General features: G+C 39.1%; 1 pseudogene; it reads left to right on the forward strand.

The window, feature by feature from the left end:
* Window positions 1-5,530: 5,530 nt before the first annotated feature.
* LOC145535578 (non-histone chromosomal protein HMG-14 pseudogene) lies at window positions 5,531-5,841 on the forward strand (annotated as a pseudogene).
* The last annotated feature ends 16,712 nt before the right edge of the window (window positions 5,842-22,553 follow it).

Raw genomic sequence — 22,553 nt, forward strand, 5'->3', positions numbered from 1 at the left:
GGGGAGAAAAAATAAATTTAAAAAGAAAAGCAGTATTTTATACCACTGAACTATACACTTAAAATGTTAAGATGGTAAATTTTATAGTATATGTGTTTTACCATAAAAAAATTCGAAAAAAAATGCAAGAATTCAGCTTTAGTGTTAATGAAAAGCCATTTGAATGCTTCATAGCCCACATCATTATGCAAGAGGCAGCATAATAGTTAATGGTATCAGTTTTGAAGCTGGCCATCTTAGTTTCTATGCCGACTCTGACCATGGGCAAGTCACTTCTCTGGGCCTCAGGATCCTCATCTATAAAATGGGAATATTGAAAAAGAGTAGGTATGGATGTCAGTAAATGAATCACTTTGCTGTACACCTGGAGCTAACACAACATTGTTAATCAACTATCCACCAATATAAAATAAGTTAAAAAATAAATAAAATAGGAATAATAATCATAACTACCTGACAGGATTGTTGTGAGCATTAAATGAATGAAGACTTAGGAAGCACTTAAAATAGGGCCTCAGCATTATAAACACATTGTAATTCTTAATTATTATTATGATCCTTGGTTACTTGTCATGACCTCTCTATGAACCTTCAAGGTCACAGACAGACCCCTCCTACTGAAGCAAACACACACACACACACACACACACACACACACACACACACACACATCCTTTGTGTGCTCTCAGCAGACTCTAAGGCTCACACCAATTTCATGAACAAACCCCAAGGCTGGAAAATGAAATGTCAGCCTAGGACCAAACAACTACTTTGTCAATCCCTGATGGACATTAACCAGTTCCCTTTGGCTGCAGGACAAAGTTCTGCATTTTTCTTTTAATGGAAGGAGGTTAATCCAGCCTAATCATAACACACTTAGACTGGACAGATTTACTGATTTGCTTATGTTTGGGAGGATATGAATCTTTTAAAACACTTACATAAAACAATTGCCCTTTGAACTACAGACTACTAATTTAGTGAGTTACTTCACTCTTTCTAGATGCTCTGATAACTGAGGTTAATGAGACAGCCACACAAACAGACAAGAGGCTGGATGGAAGTAGGAAAGGCAAATTCACAATCTAGGACAAAATGACCAGAAATTCAGATTATCTCCAAGGTAGTTCTGTCCTTTTTTATATTATGTAAAGTACTGAATTTAATATGAGGTAAAGCACAATATTATGTAAAGCACTAAGGACGTGCATCAACTGAACAGCACAATATCCAAAAGATATATCATCAGGAACAGAAAACTGAGCAACAATCTGCAAAAAAGGAGCAGTGAGTGAAACCCTGACAACCAACTTCTCTTTTCAGCAAAGACACTGAGAAAAAAAAGGAGCTGCCACAGATGGAATATCTAGTCCAGGCTAAATTCTATACACACCTGACCACACCATTTCCTCACAGCATTCTATAAGGTATTATTATTCCCATTTTTCAGATGCAGGAAATTGAGCTTGTGAAAGATTGCCCAACATGCCTGAGAACCCCCAGCCAGAAAGTGGGTGAACTGTGGTCTAAAAGTAAGCTTGTAATCCAAAAGATATCTTGGTTTTCTAAAAACACTTTACGATTTGTTACTGTTGGTGAGAAAAAAAATGCTCTCATTTTTTGTAAGTTGACCTTACTGACAAACTTGCAAAAACAAACTTATCTTGTTTTCATTGTTGTTGTTTAGTCTTTAAGTTGTGTCCGACTCTTTGCAACCCCATGGACAGTAGCCCTCCTGGCTCCTCTGTTCATGGGATTTTCCAGGCAAAAATACTGGAGTGGGTTGCCATTTCCTTCTCCAGGGAATTTTCCCGAACCAGGGATTGAATCTGCATCTCTTACCTCTCCTGCACTGGCAGGCATTGGCAGGCAGATTTGTTACTGCTGAGCCACAAGGAAGCCCTTGCATCAGCTTACTTATTATAATTATTTTCTGACTGTGTCTTTTTACTAGCTAGAGGATTATATTATTTGCAAATAATGCTGTTTTTTCTCTCTCTCTTTCCCTCCAATCAAGACATTTTTTTCTTTTTGTTCCTTTATAGCATTGGGCAGATACCCCATCAGTTCAGTTCAGCCACTCAGTCGTGTCCAACTCTTTGCGACCCCATAGACTGCAGCATGCCAGGTATCCCTGTCCATTACCGGCTCTGGGAGCCTGCTCAAACTCATGTCCGTTGAGTTGGTGATGCCATCCACCATTTCATACTCTGTTGTCCCCTCTTCCTCCAGCCTTCAATCTTTCCCAGCATCAAGGTCTTTTCAAATGAGTCAGTTCTTCACATCAGGTGGCCAAATATTGGAGTTTCCGCTTCAACATCAGTCCTTCCAATGAATAATCAGGATTGATCTCCTTTCGGATGGACTGGTTGGAACTCCTTGCTGTCCAGGGGACTCTCAAGAGTCTTCTCCAACACCACAGTTCAAAAGCATCAATTCTTTGGTGCTCAGCTTTCTTTATAGTCCAACTCTCACATCCATACATGACCACTGGAAAAACCATAGCCTTGACTAGACAGACCTTTGCTGGCAAAGTAATGTCTCTGTTTTTTAATATGCTGTTTAGGTTGGTCATAACTTTCCTTTCAAGGAGCAAGTGTCTTTTAATTTCATGGCTGCAGTCACCATTCGCAGTGATTTTGGAGCCCAAAGAAATAAAGTCAGCCACTGTTTCCACTGTTTCTCCATCTATTTGCCATGAAGTGATGGGACCAGATGCCATGATCTTAGTTTTCTGAATGTTGAGCTTTAAGCCAACTTTTTCACTCTCCTCTTTCACTTTCATCAAGGAGCTCTTTAGTTCTTATTCGCTTTCTGCCATAAGGGTGGTATCATCTGCATATCTGAGGTTATTGATATTTCTCCTGGCAATCTTGATTCCAGCTTGTGCTTCATCCAGCCCAGTATTTCACATGATGTATTCTGCATATAAGTTAAATAAGCTGGGTGACAATACAGCCTTGACGTACTCCTTTCCCGATTTAGAACCAGTCTGTTGTTCGATGCCTGGTTCTAACTGTTGCTTCTTGACCTGCATACAGATTTCTCAGGAGGCCCGTCAGGTGCAGTACTTGGATGCAATCTCAAAAACGACAGAATGATCTCTGTTCATTTCCAAGGCAAACCATTCAATATTCTTGCCTGGGAAACCCCACAGACAGAAGAGCCTGATGGGCTACAGTCCATGGGGTCACAAGAATTGGACACGACTTAGAGACTAAACCACCACATAATTTCCTAAAAGCAAAGACAGTATCTGACATAACAACAGCACTCTGATCAAAATCAGAAAATTAACATTGACACAATATTTTTTACCTGTCTACAGACCTCATTTGAAAAGTCCCTGATGCTGGGAAAGTTTGAGGGCGGAAGGAAAAGAGGGTGGCAGAAGATGAGATGGCTGGATGGCATCACCAATGCAATGGACATGAACTTGGGCAAACTTTGGGAGATGGTGAGGGACAGGGAGGCCTGGCATGCTGCAGTCCATGGGGTAGCAAAGAGTTGGACAGGACTGGGTGACTGAACAACTACAGAGCAAGTTCAGATTTTGCTACTTGTCTCAATAATGTTCTTTTTAGAAACAAAATTCAGAAACACATGGTGCATTCATTCAGCTGTCACGTCTATTCAACCTCCTTTAACCTGAAACACAGTATTTTATGTTTTAAGACTTTTTGACAGCACTGACTAGATAGAATATCCCTCAGTTTGTGTTTGTCTGAGGTTTGAAAGTGAAGTGAAAATTGCTCAGTTGTATCCGACTTTTTGGGACCCCATGGACTTTACAGTCCATGGAATTCTCCAGGCTAGAATATTGGAGTGGGTAGTCTTTCCCTTCTCCAGGGGATCTTCCCAACTCAGGAATCAAACCAGGGTCTCTTGCATTGCAGGCAAATTCTTTACCAGCTGACTCCTACTTATATTCAGATTATGCATTTTGGGCAGGAAAACTCTGAAGCGAGTTTGGGTTCTTCATGCATCTTATCAGGGGACACATGATGTTGAACAGTGCCATTAGTGGTTATGTTAACTTTTTAAATTTATTTTTTATTGAAGTATAGTTGATTTGCATTGTTATGTTAATTTTTGCTGTACAGCAAAGTGATTCAGTTATACACATTTATAAATTATTTTTATATTCTTTTCCATTATGGTTTATCATAGGATATTGAATATAGTTCCCTGTGCTATACAGTAGGACCTTGTTGTTTATCCATTCTATATATAATAGTTTGCATCTATCAACTCCAAACTCCTACTTCATCCTTCCTCCATCTCTTCTCCCTGCTGGCAACCACAGGTCTGTTCTGTATGTCTATGAGCCCATTTCTGTTTCATAGATAAGTTCATTTGTGTCACAGTTTAGGGGCTTCCCTGGTGGGAAGAAGGAAGTAGGTAAAGAATTCTTTACCTGATGGTAAAGTATCTGCCTGCAATGCAGGACACTTGGGTTCTATCCCTGGGTCGGGAAAATCCCCTAGAGGAGGGCTCGGCAATCCACTCCAGTATTATTGCCTGGAGAATCCCATGGAAAGAGGAGCCTGGCAGGCGGCAGTCCACGGGGGTCTCAAAGAGGTGGACATGACTGAAGCGATTTAGCATACAAGTATGCACATCATAGTTTAGATTCCACATATAAGTGATATCATATGATATTTGTCTTTCTCTGGCTTCTACATTGATTAGTTGGTATTCTACTCTAAGAAGGATCTTCCCCTTCTCCTTTTATTTCTTATTTATTACATTAATATGGACTCATAGATTCTTATTTTATTTAATGAAATAAAATCTTTTACTGTCATTTATTTAGAAACTTGAATTATCCTTCACCTGGTTGGTGGAAGTCCCTAACAAATGGTTCCTGTTTCCTTTTGACATATACTCTTCATGCTTTGGACAGTTTCCTACTTTCTGGCACACCAAGGTATTACAGACTCATCTTGCCTTTTTTTTTTTTCTTGCCCAGTCTTGAAATCAGCCATTCAATGACTTTGGGTTCCTTTGAGCATTTGGAAACACTGGGCATTAGATGTGCCCAATGTTTCTTGGGTGCCATTCCTTCTAGATCCCCTCTGTGAGCAAAGCTAGAAAGTAGACACACATATTCACCCATATACATCTATATCTATTTACATATCCATATATTAGCATACATTAGGTCACCCTAAATCCAATCCAACAATACATGGTTCATTCTATCTTCCCCATCTTCTGCCATTTGTAACTTCCTTCTCCAACAACGAGAAACCTGGCTGACTTTGTCTACAATATATCTATGTATTTGGTCAATCCTAGAATACACAGAAAGTAATTCAGTATGGCAAACCCATGCCTCTGAGTAAAAGAAGCCTACAAACTAGAGTTTAATATTTTTTTTAGGGTTCTCTCCATCTTCACCCTGAAGTCGTTGTCCAAATATTGTGTTCAAAAGTTACTGGAGGGCGGAAGGAGGGACAGACTGGCATCCCCGCTCCCAGAAGTGTCTCTGCACTAAGCAGCCTGTAGGCACTGGGCACATGTCAAGATGCCCCAGAGGAGGGTCAGTTCAGTCCAAAGTGCAGTGAAGAGAGAGCCCAAGAGATGTGCGAGGTTGTCAGTTAAACCTGTTACTGCAAATGTGAAAATGAATCCCCAGAAGGCGGCAGGAAAGGCTAAATCCTCAGGCAAGAAAGTGCAAACAAAAGGGAAAAGGGAAACCAATGGCAAACAGGCTGAAGAGACTGACTAAGGAACTAAAGACTGACCTGCCAGAAAATAACAGAGACCGAGCAGAATCTGGCCTCTCATGAAGCAGGAGAGAAAGAAGCCAAGTCGGATAATGAGTCCTATGAATGAAACTTGTATCTCTGCACTGTCATAGGACTATTTTTCTCAACTATTTTGTAAATGCAAGCTTTTTTTTAAGTAGCCTTAGAAACCTTCTTAAGAAGGGAATGTCTCTCCGTCTCATTTGTTAAGTGCAAATGTTTTTATTCAACAAGTGAAATCATTTGCTGTGTGGGTTTTTTGGTTTTGATTTGCTTTGGTTTTTGTTTTGATACAAACAAAATGGTGGAATATTGAATTACGGGTGAGTTTGACTATCTTAGGTATACATCTAATATTTTATAGATTGAGAGGAGGTAGATTCTATATCCTATAATACAAAGTATGTGAAATGGCAATTTGGAGCCACAGTCATGCATCTAATCTTCATCATTTTAAATAATTTCTATCCCATGTTGTTTTTAATAGAATTGCTTCTTAAAGAAAAGTACTCCTTAACCTTGGCTTTCCCTGTGAGAATTGTGTGCACTTTGTAATGTATTTTTGGTTGTGATAGTTTGGTTTTCCTAATAACTTAGTTATATGCTGTGAAAGATTAAAATTCATGTATGTAGTATGTATGTCAGAGAAGGCAATGGCACCCCACTCCAGTACTCTTGCCTGGAAAATCCCATGGACGGAGGAGCCTGGGGGGCTGCAGTCCATGGGGTCGCGAAGAGTCGGACACGACTGAGCGACTTCACTTTCACTTTTCACTTTCTTGCATTGGGGAAGGAAATGGCATCCCACTCCAGTGTTCTTGCCTGGAGAATCCCAGGGACGGGGGAGCCTGGTGGGCTGCTGTCTATGGGGTCGCACAGAGTCGGACACGACTGAAGCGACTTAGCAGCAGCAGCAGCAGTATGTATGATTTTAAATTGTGAACCAGTGAGACACAGTGCAGCAGCTTACCAAACTTTTGAAGGTATTGGTACTTGATACCCTTTTAAGGAAAATTTGCCTCCAAATTTTAAGCTGAAAATCACTTAAATAACTATTTAGAAAAAAATTACAAGTACATGGTTTTGTATATTTTTGGTGCATTCATTAAAATTTGAACAAATTGTTTATCATATCTGCATACTGATCTTTAAAACAACCAACAAAACTGTATAAATTAACAAATTAATAAAAAAGTTATTTGAATTAGTGTAGTTATGTTATTCATTAAAAATAAAATCTACTACATCTGTTACTATTCATGTTCCATTGTAGGATTTTCCCCAATCCTTGTTGATTTGATTGATTTTCTCTTTATGAGTGTGTGCAACATTAGCATGGTTCCAAAAGTTAGAAATGTTCACAAAGGAATCCTCAGAGAAGTGTCATGTTTACTCCATTCCTATCTACCTTTTCCACCGTGTTCCCGCCCACCCTAGAGGAAACAGATCTCTTAGTTTCTAGTTTATTCTTCTTATGTGTTTTGCATAAATGGCCAGATGCATGTACATTTTCTTATTTCCCCTTATTTCTCAAACAAAATGTAGCATATTGCAAAGCTGTTTTACAATTTGCTTTTTTTAACCTAACACTATCTCCTGGAAATCACCCCACATCAGTTCATAGAGATCTTCTTCATTATTTTCTGAAAATTTTTATTTTATGAAACTGCATAGTACTCCACTGTATGGAGGCACCATAGCTTAGTCAACCACTTATAATATTTTGCAGCTATAAATAAGGCTGCAATGAATAACCTTGTGCATGTCTATATTTGTATTGGCGGAAGTGAATCTTCAAGGTAGAGTGGGCTTGCTAGGTCAGAAAGCAAATGCACTCGCAGCTTTGTTAACTATTTCCAAATTCCCCTCCATAAGAGCTGTACCAATTTGCATTTTAACCAGCAAAGCATGAGAATGCCCATTTACTCACAGCTTCACCAACACAGTCTTTCTTTATACTTTGTAGTTTTTGAAAATCTGGTATATGAGAAATGGTATTCCAGTGTAGTTTTACTTTGCATGACTCATTATGAGGGAAATTGAATATCTCTTTATATGTTTAAGGAGAATTTTAAAAATTGGGTGTGGGTAATTTTCTTTTCATGTCATTTGCCCATTTTCTAACAGATTTTCAGCCTTTTCTTACAGTTTTTTAAGAACTTTTTTAATATGGTAGAGATATCAGCCCTTTGTTTATGATATATGTAACAAATATTTTCTCCCAGTTTCTCTTAGTTGTTTTTGTTTTGTTTTTTAATACTTATTTATTTTTATTTTTTGGCTGTGTCAAGTCTTAGCTGCGACACGTGTGACCTTCGTTGTGGTGCTTGGGCTTCTTTCTAGTTGCAGCTGGTGGGCTTAGTTGCCCCTCAGCATATGAGATCCTAGATCCCTGATCAGGGATGGAACCCTTGTCCCCTGCATTGGAAGGTGGATTCCTAACCACTGGATCTCCAGGGAAGTGCTCCTCTCAGTTATTTTTTGATCTTGATTGTGATGGGGGGGTGTGGTTTACATGCATCAGTTTTTATGTAATCAAATTTATCCACCTTTTCTTTTATTTCCTCTTCATTTTAAGTCATTCTTAGCAAGCCTTTTCCCATATCTAGGTTAAAGAGGAATTTACCCGTGTTTTTTTTTTCTAGGATTTGTTTGCTTTCATTTTTTCTGTTTAAATCTCTGATCCATATAAAATTAATCCTTGCATTTAATATAGAGTGTGGATCTAGTTGTATTCTTTTTCCAAATGGCTAACTAGTTTTCTCAGAATCATTTATTAAAATCTCCATCTTTCTTGATATGAACTCTACCGTCTTTTCCTTGATAAGGACACTGAGGCTTAGAAAAGTGAATGACTTACCCAATGCTACACAGGTAAGAAAATGTAATTATCTGTCTAGCTCTCTGAGAGGATTATGAAGACCTGAAAGGTAGGAGGGCTATGCTATGTGAATATTTGGGGAAAAAACAGCCCAAGTAGGGGTAACAGCAAATGCTAAGACCCCGAGGCAAGAGCAAAATTGGCCCATACAAGGAGAACCTGTCTGGAAAATGATAAGCATGGGAAGAGTGTATGGAATGATGGAAAGGTTGGCAAATCCTTGGTGAAGATTTTGATTGGGCTACAAGTGCCATGGGAAATTTCTGTAATAGTTTTAAGAACCTAGGTAGTGAGCTCTCATTTATGTTTTTGAATAATCAGAGCCGGCAACTGTCTGAAGAATGGATTGAGAGCTGGGACATCAAATATGAGCCTGTTGCAGAGGTCCAGGAGAGAGTTCCTGGTAGTTTGCACCAGCATGATGGCAGTAGAGATGGAAAATGGTAGACAGATTTACTTATCAATTAATGTAGTGAAGTCCAGAGCAACAAAGGGCTTTGCTTTGGCAAACTGTATCTCATCCCTTACCATTCTAGCTATGGTAACTTGAGTTGAGCTCTACAGTGATAAGCAGACAAACTTAAGATGCTTAATCTACAAGATTTTTATTAGCTTCAAGTATGAAGAGATATCTACACTCCTGTGTTTATTACATTATTTGCAATAGCCAAGATATGAAAACAACCTAAGTGTCCATGAATGGATGACTAAATAAAGAAAATGTTGCACACCCACCCACACCCACACACATGCACACACACACACGGAGGAATATTATTCAGACTTGGGAAAGAAGGAAGTCTTGACATTTGTGACCACATGGAAAGACTTTGAGGGCTTTATGTAAAATGAGATAAGAAAAACAGAGAAAGACAAATACTAAATGATATTACTTAAATGTGGAGTCTCCAAAAGTCATACTCTTAGAAACAGGAAATAGAATGGTGGTTACCGGGGACTGAAGGATACGGAAAATAGGCAGAAGTTGGTCAAAAAGTTAATCTACACTTCCATTTGGAAAATAAGTTCTGGCATCTAATGCATAACATGGTGAGTATAGTTAACAATACTCTATTATAATCTTGAAAATTGCTAAGAGAGTAGGTCTTAAATATTCTCACCACAAAAGAGAAATGGTAATTAGGTAAGGTGATGGAGGTATTAACTAATTCTGGTGGTCATCATATTGTAACATATGTATATCAAATCAATACACTGTACACTTTAACTTACACAATCTTACGTAAATTATATCTCAAGAAAGCTGTAAAAAGAATTTAGTTCATATTGTCTAACCAAAATTAAAAGAAAAACTAAAATTACAGGTTGAAGCAAATATAAGATTCTCATTTTTAATCTTTTGTTAATAAGAAAAACTTCATTATTTCCATTGGTTGATGTTATAATGAGTGAATATTATAACTTACAAAAAACCTTTATACTAAAAAATCTTTCTATTGCTTTTTATTAACTGTTATTATTTATATTGTTTTAAGCTTTAAAATAGTAGTCAAAATAAGCACTCTGCCCCAAATATCTCCACATCCTACTCCTCAGAACTGGTGGATATGTTACCTCACATGAAAAAAACTTCAAAGTTAAGATTAAGTTCTGGAATCTCGTGACTGGGAAATTATCCTGAATTATCTATGTAGGCTCAATCACAGAGGTCTTCATAAGCAGAAAGGCAACTTGACTTTGGAAGCAGAGGGAGAGAGACTGGAAGCTAGCTTTGAAAATGAAAGAAAGGAGCCAAGAGCCAAGGAATTCAGGTGGCCTCCAGAAACTAGAAAAGGCAGGAAAGGGATTCTCCCCTAGAGCCTTCATATGGAACCAGTCCTGCCCACACACTGATTTTAGCACAGACTCATTTCAGACTTCTGATAACCAGAATTGTAAGAAAATAAATAAGTCACTAAATGTGTGGTAGTTTGTTAGAGGCAATAGGAAATGAATGCAGATTGACTACAATAACTTCTTAGATTAGTTGTTCATTTTGACAATCGAAGGATTAGATTACCATTTTAGGCTGAAATTTGAGGAGTGTACATTCTGATTAATAGAATTTTCAGTTTTATTTTATTTAGTTAAATATGAAAAATTTTAAATACAGAAAGTACAGAAAATAATATAACCACCTATGTATCTGCTAGCTAGACTTAAGAATCGACATTTTGTCATATTTGCTTTGAAACTCTCTTCCTTCTTAAAGCATAAAATATTACTGAAAATATGTTACTCTCTCCAGCTTTTCCCCTTCCCTTCTCTGCTGCTGCTGCTACTAAGTCGCTTCAGTCGTGTCCGACTCTGTGCGACCCCATAGACAGCAGCCCACCAGGCTCCACCACCCCTGGGATTCTCCAGGCAAGAACACTGGAGTGGGTTGCCATTTCCTTCTCCAGTGCATGAAAGTGAAAAGTGAAAGTGAAGTCGCTCAGCCGTGTCCGACTCTTAGCGACCCCATGGACTGCAGCCTATCAGGCTCCTCCGTCCATGGGATTTTCCAGGCAAGAGTACTGGAGTGGAGTGCCATTGCCTTCTCCCTTCCCTTCTCTAGATCTTGGTATATGTAATTGCAATGTATATTATTACATTACACTATACATGGATGTATTCATAAACATTTCGTTTCTGTGCTTAAGCCTATGTCCAGCTATGTGCTGGAAATTGACACCAAGATGCTCAGTTGCCTCTTTCCTTCAAAGTATTCTCCTGTCATAAACTTGCCATTTCTATCCACCACACTGTGAGTTACATAGACACAAAACCATTCTTGTCTTGTCTTTCTCAACTGCTTGGCCACCAAGTCCTACTGATTAATAGAAATAGCAAACACCTCTATATGTTCTTTTATTTCAATTACTACCATCATTATCTAATTCAAATCCTTCTTATAATATATCAGAATTAGTCTCCTAAGTATTTTCTTTCCTATAATTTCTCCCACATGCTTGTCCTTGCTACACAAAGTCACCAGATTTTTAAAAACTTTTACTTGACCTGTTGTCACTTCCCCGCTCACAAAGCATCAAGGACTCTCTACTGGACAAAGCACAAACGCTTTGTGATACAGTTAAATCCCTGTGCTTTCTGACTCCAACCTATAGCCCTTTGTTCACACGTCTATTAAAGCCCTAATTCCATTGTAATTACTCATTATTGTGCCTTAAACCCTCATCAAATTATGAGTTCCTAGAGGCCAGTATTCATCCTTGTAGCTCTAGGCCTGGTTCATACTTCATGTTCAATACATAGAAGTTTACCTGAATAACACTGCAATTTTAAATCACAGAAGTCACCTGAGAATGGAGTAGATGGGTGAGTGGTCCAGTATGGTACTTGTCTTTTGCATAAAAGAGTGCTGTTTTCTCATTTTTCGTCCTCTCTTCCTTTCTCATATGGAAAAAAAACTTTTGAGGTACTGCTTTATAGTTTTCTTTTCTTACAATGTCCTTGTCTGGTTTGTTAGCAGAGTAATAACTGGCTTCATAAAATGAGTTGAGAAGTGCACTATCTTTTATGATATTTTGGAAAACTATGTGAAGTATTGGAGTTAACCTGATTTAAACATTTGGGAGATTTTACCAGTGAAGCTCTTTGGAACTGGGCTTTTCTTTATAGTTTTTTTTTTTTAATAAATTTATTTATTTTAGTTGGGGGCTAATTACTTTACAATATTGTAATAGTTTTTGCCATACATTGACATGAATCAGCCATGGGTTTACATGTGTTCCCCTTCTCTTTATGGTATTTTTAAAATTACAATTTCAGTCTGTTTATCTGATATAGATCTGCTCAGATTCTCCACCCTGATTGCTCAGTGGTAAAGAATCTGGTTTGATTCCTGGGTCGGCAAGATCCGCTGGAGAAGGGATAGGCTACCCACTCCAGTACTCTTGGGCTTTCCTGGTAGCTCAGCTGGTAAACAATCCTCCTTCAATATGGGAGACCTGGGTTCCATCCCTGGGTTGGGAAGATCCCCTGGAGAAGGGAAAGGCTACCCACTTCAGTATTCTGGCCTGGAGAATTCCATGCACTATATAGTCCATGAGACCGCAAAGAGTCGGACACAAATGAGTGACTTTCACTTCACTACTCAGATTCTCTACTTCTTTTTAAGTCACTTTCTGTAACTGGTGTCCTTTCCTATGTTAGTTAGTTTATTGTCCTGCAATTGTTAATAATTTGTTGTTTAGTCACTAAGTGCTGTCCAACTCTTTTGCAACCCCATGAACTGTAGCCTGCCAGGCTTCCCTGTCTATGGGATTTCCCAGGCAAGAATACTGGAGTGGGTTGCCATTTTCCTTCTCCAGCGGATTTTCCCCACCCAGGGATCAAACCCTTGTTTTCTGCTTGGTAGGCAGTTTCTTTACCACTGAGCCACCTGCTGCTGCTGCTGCTAAGTCGCTTCAGTCGTGTCTGACTCTGTGCGACCCCATAGACGGCAGCCCACCAGGCTCCGCCGTCCCTGGGATTCTCCAGGCAAGAACACTGGAGTGGGTTGCCATTTCCTTCTCCAATGCATGAAAGGGAAAAGTGAAAGTGAAGTTGCTCAGTCGTGTCCGACTCTTAGCGACCCCACGGACAGCAGCCCACCAGGCTCCTCCGTCCATGGGATTTTCCAGGCAAGAGTACTGGAGTGGGGTGCCATTGCCTTCTCCACTGAGCCACCAGGGAAGCCCAATTGTTAATAATATGCTTGTATATTAATATTTTTCATTTCTGTAACATCGGTAGTAATATCTCTTGTTTAACCACAAGTTTAGTAATTTTAGTTTTCTCTCTTTTTTTCTTGGTCAATCTAGCTAAACTTTTGCCGGCTTTCTCTGTCATTGCAAAAACCAAATTTTGGTTAAGTTAATTTTCTCCATTTCTTCTCTATTCTCCATTTCACTCATTTCTGCTCTAATCTTCGGTATTACATTCATTTTGCACACTTTAGGTTTAGTTGGCTCTTCTCTTTCTAGTGTCTTAGGTTAGAAGTTTGGGCTATTTGTTTTAGATCTTTCTTGTTTTTTAATAAAGGTATTTACAGCTATAAATTACCCTTCAAGCTTAGCTTTTGCTGCATTCTGTAAGTTTTTGTTTGCTGTATTTTCATTTACATTCATAGTAACATACTTTCTCTTTTGTTTTCTTCTTTGACCTGTTGTTTATACAGTGTGTGTGTATTTGATAGTGTGTTAGTCTCTCAGTTGTGTCTGACTCGTTGTGACTCCACGGACTATAGTCTGCCAGGCTCCTCTGTCCATGGAATACTCCAGGCAAGAATACTGGAATTGGTAGCCATTCCCTTCTCCATGGGATCTTCCTGACCCAGGGCTCAAACATAGGTCTCCTGCATTGCAGGCAGATTCTTTACCATCCGAATCACCAGGGAAGCCTTGTTTATACAATGTGTTGTTTAATGTTTACATATATGTGGCTTTCCCAGATTCTCTTCTGTTACTGATTTCTACTTTTACTCCATTGTTGTTGAAAGATGTACTTCGTGTGATTTCAATCCTTTTGGATTTATTGAGACTTGTTTTATGGTCTACCACATGGTCTATACTGGAGAATATTCCCTGAATTCTTGAGAAGAATATTTATTCTGCTGTAGTTGTGCGGCATGTTTTATAGATGGATGCTAGGTCTAGTTGTTTTACTAGTTGATTGTTCAATTCCTCTATTTCCTTGTTGATCAATCCATTATTGTTCTACTGATCTACCGTAATTGTTATATCCATGATTGCAAGTGGGGCATTGAATTCTCTAACTGTTATTATTGACCAATTTCTCTCTTCATTTCTGTCAGTTTTGTTTTATGTATCTTAGGGCTGTTAGGTGTCTTCTGTTGTTAGGTGTCTATATATTTATAATTGCTATGTCTTCTTGAAGGATCAACTCATATATCATTATGAAATGTCCCTCTTTTTCTCCATTAACAATTTTTGTCTTAAAGTCTATTTTGCATAGCCATTCTAGCTCTCTGTTTGTAATCATTTGTATGGTATGTCATTTTACAGAACTCTGGAAATTAACAAAAACTTTCAGCTATCCAGAGTTCAGCAAAAGTTGTTTCTGAAGGTTTTTTCAGTTTTTTCATTGCTTTTAAGAAAGAAATTTCAGAGGTCCCCATTTTGTCATTTTTGCTGATGTAACCTCTTGATTCATTCTATAAGGACATTTAAATATCTTCCTAAGTAACAAGTTTTGGAATAATTTTGGTATTAATGTCTAATATTATTGTGTTGTGATCTGGGAACTTACTCCATATGAATAACTTTATTTTGTTAATTGACGGAAGTTTTTGTTTTAACCTGGAATTTGAGAATTAGAAAAATCCATATTTAACTGAAGTTTAAATGGAAGTCCACTTAAATTTCATTTTTTGCTGAACTCTTTCTTAAGTATATAAATTTACTTTCATGGACCACTCATGACAGAGATATTAATGAATATCAACACAATAATTTTATGCTGACTGAGGATTTTGCAATGTTCAAGGGTGATCATTCAAACATGTGCTATGGTGTGTAACAGACCTGGATCCAAATACCAGGCCTATTACTACTAACTATGTGAACTTGGACAAGTGACCTAACTTCATGGCCTTGGACAAGTGGCTTAACGTGACTAAGCCTCAGTTTTCTCATCTACAGAATTAAAATATGTGACTTTTAAAAAACAGAGTTATTGTCAAGGTTAAACAAAATGGCAGATGTTCAGGATGACTGGAAGAGAGGATATGTGAAGAAATAAGTGTAAAATGTTAGCCAGGGCCAGATCACAGAGATGGGCACATGGAAAGTGTTTCATAAACCTTTATTGCTTTCCCTATTTCCTTATATAAATATCAGGAAGATTGTAGAAAACTGTGCTCAATGTAAGACTAAGACATCCTTCCTTCCAGAATATTTGGGGGTATTTGTGAAGAAGGCAACGGCACCCCAATCCAGTACTCTTGCCTGGAAAATCCCATGGACAGAGGAGCCTGGTAGGCTGCAGTCCATAGGGTCGCTAAGAGTCGGACACGGCTGAGCGACTTCACTTTCACTTTTCACTTTCACTTTTCCCTTTCATGCACTGGAGAAGGAAATGGCAACCCACTCCAGTGTTCTTGCCTGGAGAATCCCAGGGACGGGGCAGCCTGGTGGGCTGCCGTCTGTGGGGTCGCACAGAGTTGGACACGACTGAAGTGACTTAGCAGCAGCAGCAGCAGTTAACGAAATTAGCTGACTTCCATCTGTTTTTTGTTATTTGCTTCTCTCTGTGTAAAAGTTAATAACAGCAAGATTCCAGTAACTTGAGAGTTCTGATTGGTTGAGTTCCAATGAATTGAGTTTTTACCTACCACCAATAACTGAGAGTTGAGTTTAACTTGAGAAATAGCCTCATGATTCTTTGAGTATATTATTTGCAAAGGAAAAGTGTTAAAACTAATCACTCACTCAAAGACCTGTGATAAATTCTGTATTTGATTATTTTAAGGGTCTTGAGCAGCATCAAGTATTATACTTTTGATGAAGAAATTCGTTCAGTAAAGTTTTCTTCAAGTGAACTAAAATTAAGCTTCTCCACTCATTTAGCTTCTTTGGTTAAATGTGTTTTGTGCTGAAATACCAGTAGAAGAAGAATAAAAGATCTTAAGTCAATTTGGGAGTAATTTAGGCACCACCCCACTCCAGAACTCTTGCCTGGAAAATCCCATGGACGGAGGAGCCTGGTAGGCTGCAGTCCATGGGGTTGCTAAGAGTCAGTCACAACTGAGCGACTTCACTTTCACTTTTCACTTTCATGCATTGGAGAAGGAAATGGCAACTCACTCCAGTGTTCTTGCCTGGGGAATCCCAGGGACGGGGCAGCCTGGTGGGCTTCCGTCTATGGGGTCGCACAGAGTCAGACACGACTGAAGCGACTTAGCAGCAGCAGCAGCAGCAGTTACTGAGAATTCTTCTTTCATTATATTTAAATGTAGTCCTCTCTTCAAGGGTTTAACCTCTTTTTAATAGCACCATTAGGCATTAACATAGGAAAAGTGAATCACTAGTAAATCTCAAGCCTCCTTATTCTACTTTTAAATCAACATTCACCTTTCTATTCTTCTAATCTATCTAAACTCAAGTGTTCATTCCTTTCATTTCCATTTTCTTCAACTCTTCCTTATGTTCCCTTATAGATATGACAGGAATACAATAGCACTGGTTTTGAGTAGTCTGTTCAGTTCAGTCGCTCAGTCGTGTCCGACTCCTTGCGACCCCATGAACCACAGCATGCCAGGCCTCCCTGTCCATCACCAACTCCCGGAGTCCACTCACACCCATGTCCACTGAGTCAGTGATGCCATCCAACCATCTCATCCTCTGTTGTCCCCTTCTCCTCATGCCCTCAATCTTTCCCAGCAACAGAGTCTTTTCAAATGAGTCAGCTCTTCGCATCAGGTGGCCAAAGTATTGGAGCTTCAGCTTCAACATCAGTCCTCCCAATGAACACCCAGGACTGATCTCCTTTAGGATGGACTGGTTGGATCTCCTTGCAGTCCAAGGGACTCTCAAGAGTCTTCTCCAACACCACAGTTCAAAAGCATCAATTCTTTGGCACTCGGCTTTCTTTATAGTCCAACTCTCACATCCATACATGACCACTGGAAAAACCATAACCTTGACTAGTCGGACCTTTGTTGGCAAAGTAATGTCTCTGCTTTTTAATATGCTGTCTGGGTTGGTCATAACTTTCCTTCCAAGGAGTAAGCATCTTTTAATTTCATGACTGTAGTCACCATCTGCAGTGATTTTGGAGCCCAGAAAAATAAAGTCAGCCACTGTTTCCCCATCTATTTGCCATGAAGTGATGGGACCAGATGCCATGATCTTAGTTTTCTGAATGTTGAACTTTAAGCCAACTTTTTCACTCTCCTCTTTCACTTTCATCAAGAGGCCCTTTAGTTCTTCTTCACTTTCTGCCCTAAGGGTGGTGTCATCTGCATATCTGAGGTTATTGATATTTCTCCCGGCAACCTTGATTCCAGCTTGTGTTTCTTCCAGCTCAGCATTTCTCATGATGTACTCTGCATATAAGTTAAATAAGCAGGGTGACAATATACAGCTTTGACATACTCCTTTTCCTATTTGGAACCAGTCTGTTGTTCCATGTCTAGTTCTAACTGTTGCTTCCTGACCTGCATACAGGTTTCTCAAGAGGCAGGTCAGGTGGTCTGTTATTTCCATCTCTTTCAGAATTTCCCACAGTTTGTGGTGATCCACACAAAGGCTTTGGCATAGTCAATAAAGCAGAAATAGATGTTTTTCTAGAACTCTCTTGCTTTTTCGATGATCCAGCGAATGTTGGCAATATGATCTCTGGTTCCTCTGCCTTTTCTAAAACCATCTTGAACATCTGGAAGTTCACGGTTCACATATTGCTAAAGCATGTAAATATGTATAAGTACTTATGCTTTCTTATCTATATACACATACATCTTACTCTTGAATGTCTGCTTTGGGGTCTATAAAATGTATCCATCTATCTCATTTATTTATCACAATAGCCCTTTGAAATCAGTGCTTTTAACCCCAGTTTTTGTCTTTAGAATTAAGGGAGCCTAGATGTTCTTAATCCATCTTAAATTAAGTTTCTTACCCTTTCCTCACTATTTAAATAATATTTTATATTTTTTAAACATAGAAATAAGTGGTGTCCCTTTGAGGGCCATGCATTTATTCCAGTGGGATTCTGAGGTTCCCACCATTTTGACCCACACTTTTGGGAACTGACTTCAGGGCTTATTCTTAAGAGTCTCAGTGGTATAAAAATTTGGTCTTTTGAGAGTGGATTTAATTTTTGGAAAGGATATACTGTCTCCAAAAGCCAAGCCTGATGAGCATCTGGAGGTGGATCAAGCTGGGTAATGCTGTTTTTGTTCATCGATAAGGTGTGGACTCAGGCACAGGCTCTAAAGGCATTTTCTCAAAGGTACTCCAAAATGTGAAGTACTGGCACTGAAGAGGTTACTTTTGAAAGACAAAAGTCACTTGTTTTAAATGCTGAGAATTTTATTAAAACAAAGTAGGCTCTTTGCTTTTTAGGCAGGCAGTGGTCATTACAAGATAGGGGACAAGCCTGTTCTGTGATGATTCAAGTATAATTTTACATTCACTGACCACACCTTCTATAGAACAAAGGCTCCAACTTCTCAGTAGGAGTCACTTATTTTGAAAACTCTAGGCTTTGCCTACTTAAATAACACATAACCTCTTCAATCTCCTTAGTAAGCACTGGATCAAAAAGAGTGGATTGAATGTCTTGCTGCTGTAGGAAATACCTTAATGAAGAGAAGCACCTCTGTTAATCAGATTGAGGAATCTCAAAAGTTAGGTAACTTACTCCAAACCTCCCAAATATAAAGAACTGGTTGCATGTAGATTTATACCATGCTAGTAAGACTGAGTTCTAGTAGGACTAGAGTGCTAGTAGGACTGAGTGCTAGTAGGACTAGAGTGCTAGTAGGACTGAGTTCTAGTAGGACTAGAGTGCTAGTAGGACTGAGTGCTAGTAGAACTCAGTTCAGGACTGAGCAACAAATGTAATAGGCAACATTCAACATCCTTTTAATCCTGGGTGGCCACAGTGGACTTTAAGGGCCCAGTGACAGAAACATGCTGGAAAATAAATAATGGGATTCAGGAGAAATCACACTCAGAAGCAGTAAGGAGCAGTCACAGCTCTGTGGCATCTTGCTTCTTTGCCACTGAAATGTAGCCAACCCTTCATGGCAGGGTGTGCAGCCCACTTGCACACAGCACATGGCACAGTGCCTTTCCTGAGGGTCACTAGATTTTCATACTTCTTTGAAGAAACCCTGATGCCTCTCCTTCTAACACTTCGTCTGCAAAGTACAAGCATATAGAAATTAGCCTTGCTGGAGTTCTTTGAAGCTACAAACCCAGGGTTGCCAGCTTGGGGTTTTTCTATTATATTATGCAATGACACAGTCAGGGTGCTCAGTTCTTGAACCATTATGCAGTAAAGGAGCACACAGGTACTCCTTTAAGAATGTCCACTAGCAATTCAAGTTTGTTCTGTGGCATATGTTCCCTTAAAAGAGAAAGAGCACTTCAGAGGGATGGTACTGGCCAGAGAGGGCTACCACTAATGTATGCTTTGACAAGTGACTTCTACAGATCAAGTTGGACTACTCTTTTCCTTCTGGCTTTGATCTGAGCCTTAGTCATTCATTACACATTATTATAACCCATCGATTTAAATTCCACTGCTTTTCCTCATACTATCCTTCTTGGTCTTCCTTTCTAAGCCCATTAAAGGAATTGTTTCTTAGAAACAGTATGAAGAGAAACAAACAGCCCTTCAATATCTCCATATTTCCTTCCTTCTCCACCTCTTACCTACCTCTCTCTCTCAAAATCACCTGCATTATGAAGTCTTCCACTTGTACCTGAGTGTGTGAACCTTTTAAATTTCACATAATACCAAAAGTATGTAAGAAAAAAACTTTAATAAATGTACTACTTAAGCATATGCCATTTTAAACGTTAACTTTTCCTCTGACCTTATGTAAAATGTAAAGATCTAAACAGTATCATAATCACCCTCCCACTTAATTGTCACCGAGGCAACCAGAACCTTCAAGCAACTGGCAGAAGTTTCCATTGCAGGTAAAATCTGGGGAAGCACTGCCCAGGAAGCCTGCATTCCAAAGCTGGCTGTCTAGGTCTTCCCACACATGGGAAACTCTGAAGTTACTTAGAAATAGATTACATGTGCTAATTGCAGCCATCAATGGTTTTGGAAGAGTAGGGATTCTGTGGCTTTCATCTGCTGATTGTGACACATTATTGGTTTGTGTGCATCTGGGGCAAAGGGTTCAGGGTGGTATAAAAAGGGTTGCGTTTACCAAAGAAATATTGCTCCATACACGGATTGTCTTTAAGGTGTTAGAAAGTGGGTTTCTTTCTTTTTTTTTTTTTTAGAGTAAACAGTGACACAGACCAGTGGAGAAGTGCAAATGTCAGTTTCTTTCTCTCTTTGCCTTATGAAATAGAAAAGCAAATCTTAGCCCTTAGGATGAAGTGGACAAAGATGGAGGGTACTGGGGGAGGCAGCAAAAGGAATATGAGAGATTTAATGCATTCATCTCTAATTTCCTACATTCTTCTGAATCATTCTGTTCTCTATTCTTGGACCTACACAAAATTTGGTTTTCATCAGTGTAGGGAAGTACTGATTCAGCTTGTCATGGGGAACTCTCAGAAGATATCTAGTCCAGACCTTTTCACTATTCTTTTGTTCTTTCATTGGCTCTTTCCTTCATTTGTTTACCAAACATTTTAAAACACTCACTCCATTCAAGGTGAAAGTGATACAAATATAAATAAGGCATAGTCCCTGCTCAGAAAGAGTTCACAGCCTAGTGGGGGAGGCAGAGATGTAATAATAGAAAGGGAAGGGATTGAGTTGTGTCCAAAGTACAGTGGGGGCACAAAAGGGAGAATTATTACTTTTTCCAAAGGAAGTTTAAATAATGATAGGAATCCAAAGAGCAGGTGACACCATTAATGATGAAGAAAACGAAGCACAGAGAAGGGAGGTGAGTTGCCTAAAGTCTTGTGGGAGGCAGACTGTGACATCACCTTACCATTGTCATTGATGTCACACCTCAGCACAGTAATAACCTGAACCATTCAGTCAAAGAACAACACAAACAAAAGTATATTCTCCTGTGGAACACAGGATGCCAGAGAGAATGATTAGAGGGAAAGATTCAATACTTTCTCTCCTTTTACCTCTTCTTTCTTTTACCTCTCCCCAGGATTATTCTGCTCAGCCAGAGCTACCCAAGATAGCCTAGACTTGGGGCTTCATAAGTCTTTTTCTAAGTAAGCTGTCACCAAGGATTCAAGGTGTATTTGTAAGAGTGAAGTCTTAGAGTTGGTAAAGATTGTATTTCTAAACATCCATAGCTGAGAGCTTACACCAATGAGTGCACATGCCACCCTCATCTGCGAGTGACAAGGAGTCCACTCTGCTGGGGCAGCATCAGTAGAGAGCAGTTTTACTGCATGAAAGGAAAACAGTCTTCCCTTCTCTCATGTTAATCTAAACATCTCTGGAAATGTTACTCAAATTACTTACAATACCGAATTCAAGGGGCTCCTTTATTAAGCCTTCATCTGAGGGTTTTGCTTCACAAGGTTTGAACATTAAGAAAAAGAACAGCAACAGCAGACACAATCTGGTAATCCAGTAAGCTGTTTTTTATCATTACTTGTTAATAATAAAGACAAAGTTAAGGAATAATTAGCTCACCTCTTTCTGTAGCATATTTGTGAAATAGGCCCATATCCCTTTTAGAGATATGATATGTATATCAGAGAGCTTCCCAGGTGGTTTAGTGGTAAAGAACCCACCTGCCAATGCAGCAGACGTGGGTTTGATCCCTGGGTCGGGAAGATCCTCTGGAGTAGGAAACAGCAACTCACTCCAGTATTCTTGCCTGGAAAATCCCATGGACAGAGGAGCCTGGTGGGCTGCAGTACATAGGGTCACAAAAGAGTCGGACACGACTAAACAACTAAAACAACAGCAACAATGTGTATCAAAGGGAATAAGATGGTGGATGATTTATCTAAGAATATGGAATATATAATAAATCGGTAGTGCTAGAGGCAACAACAGAGACACTCAAGGCAGGACTTAACTTCTTTTGGGTCACATTCTAATCAGCAAATAAAGCACATGTGTACAATATGGAAGTGAATATGTGCCCTGCCCCTGTATTTTATAGCTCGGCGATTACAGGAATGTTGTACCAAAGTAAATGTTGTAAAAAAAATCCTTTTTCACATACTGTCATTTAAATGAGAATGCTAGCTGTAAAAAACAAAAAATTATGATGTCTATTAGTTTTTTCTTCTCAGATT

This window comes from Giraffa tippelskirchi, chromosome X, assembly GCF_054371585.1.
Source record: "Giraffa tippelskirchi isolate mGirTip1 chromosome X, T2T-mGirTip1v1.2.pri, whole genome shotgun sequence".
Classification (NCBI taxonomy): Eukaryota; Metazoa; Chordata; class Mammalia; order Artiodactyla; family Giraffidae; genus Giraffa; species Giraffa tippelskirchi.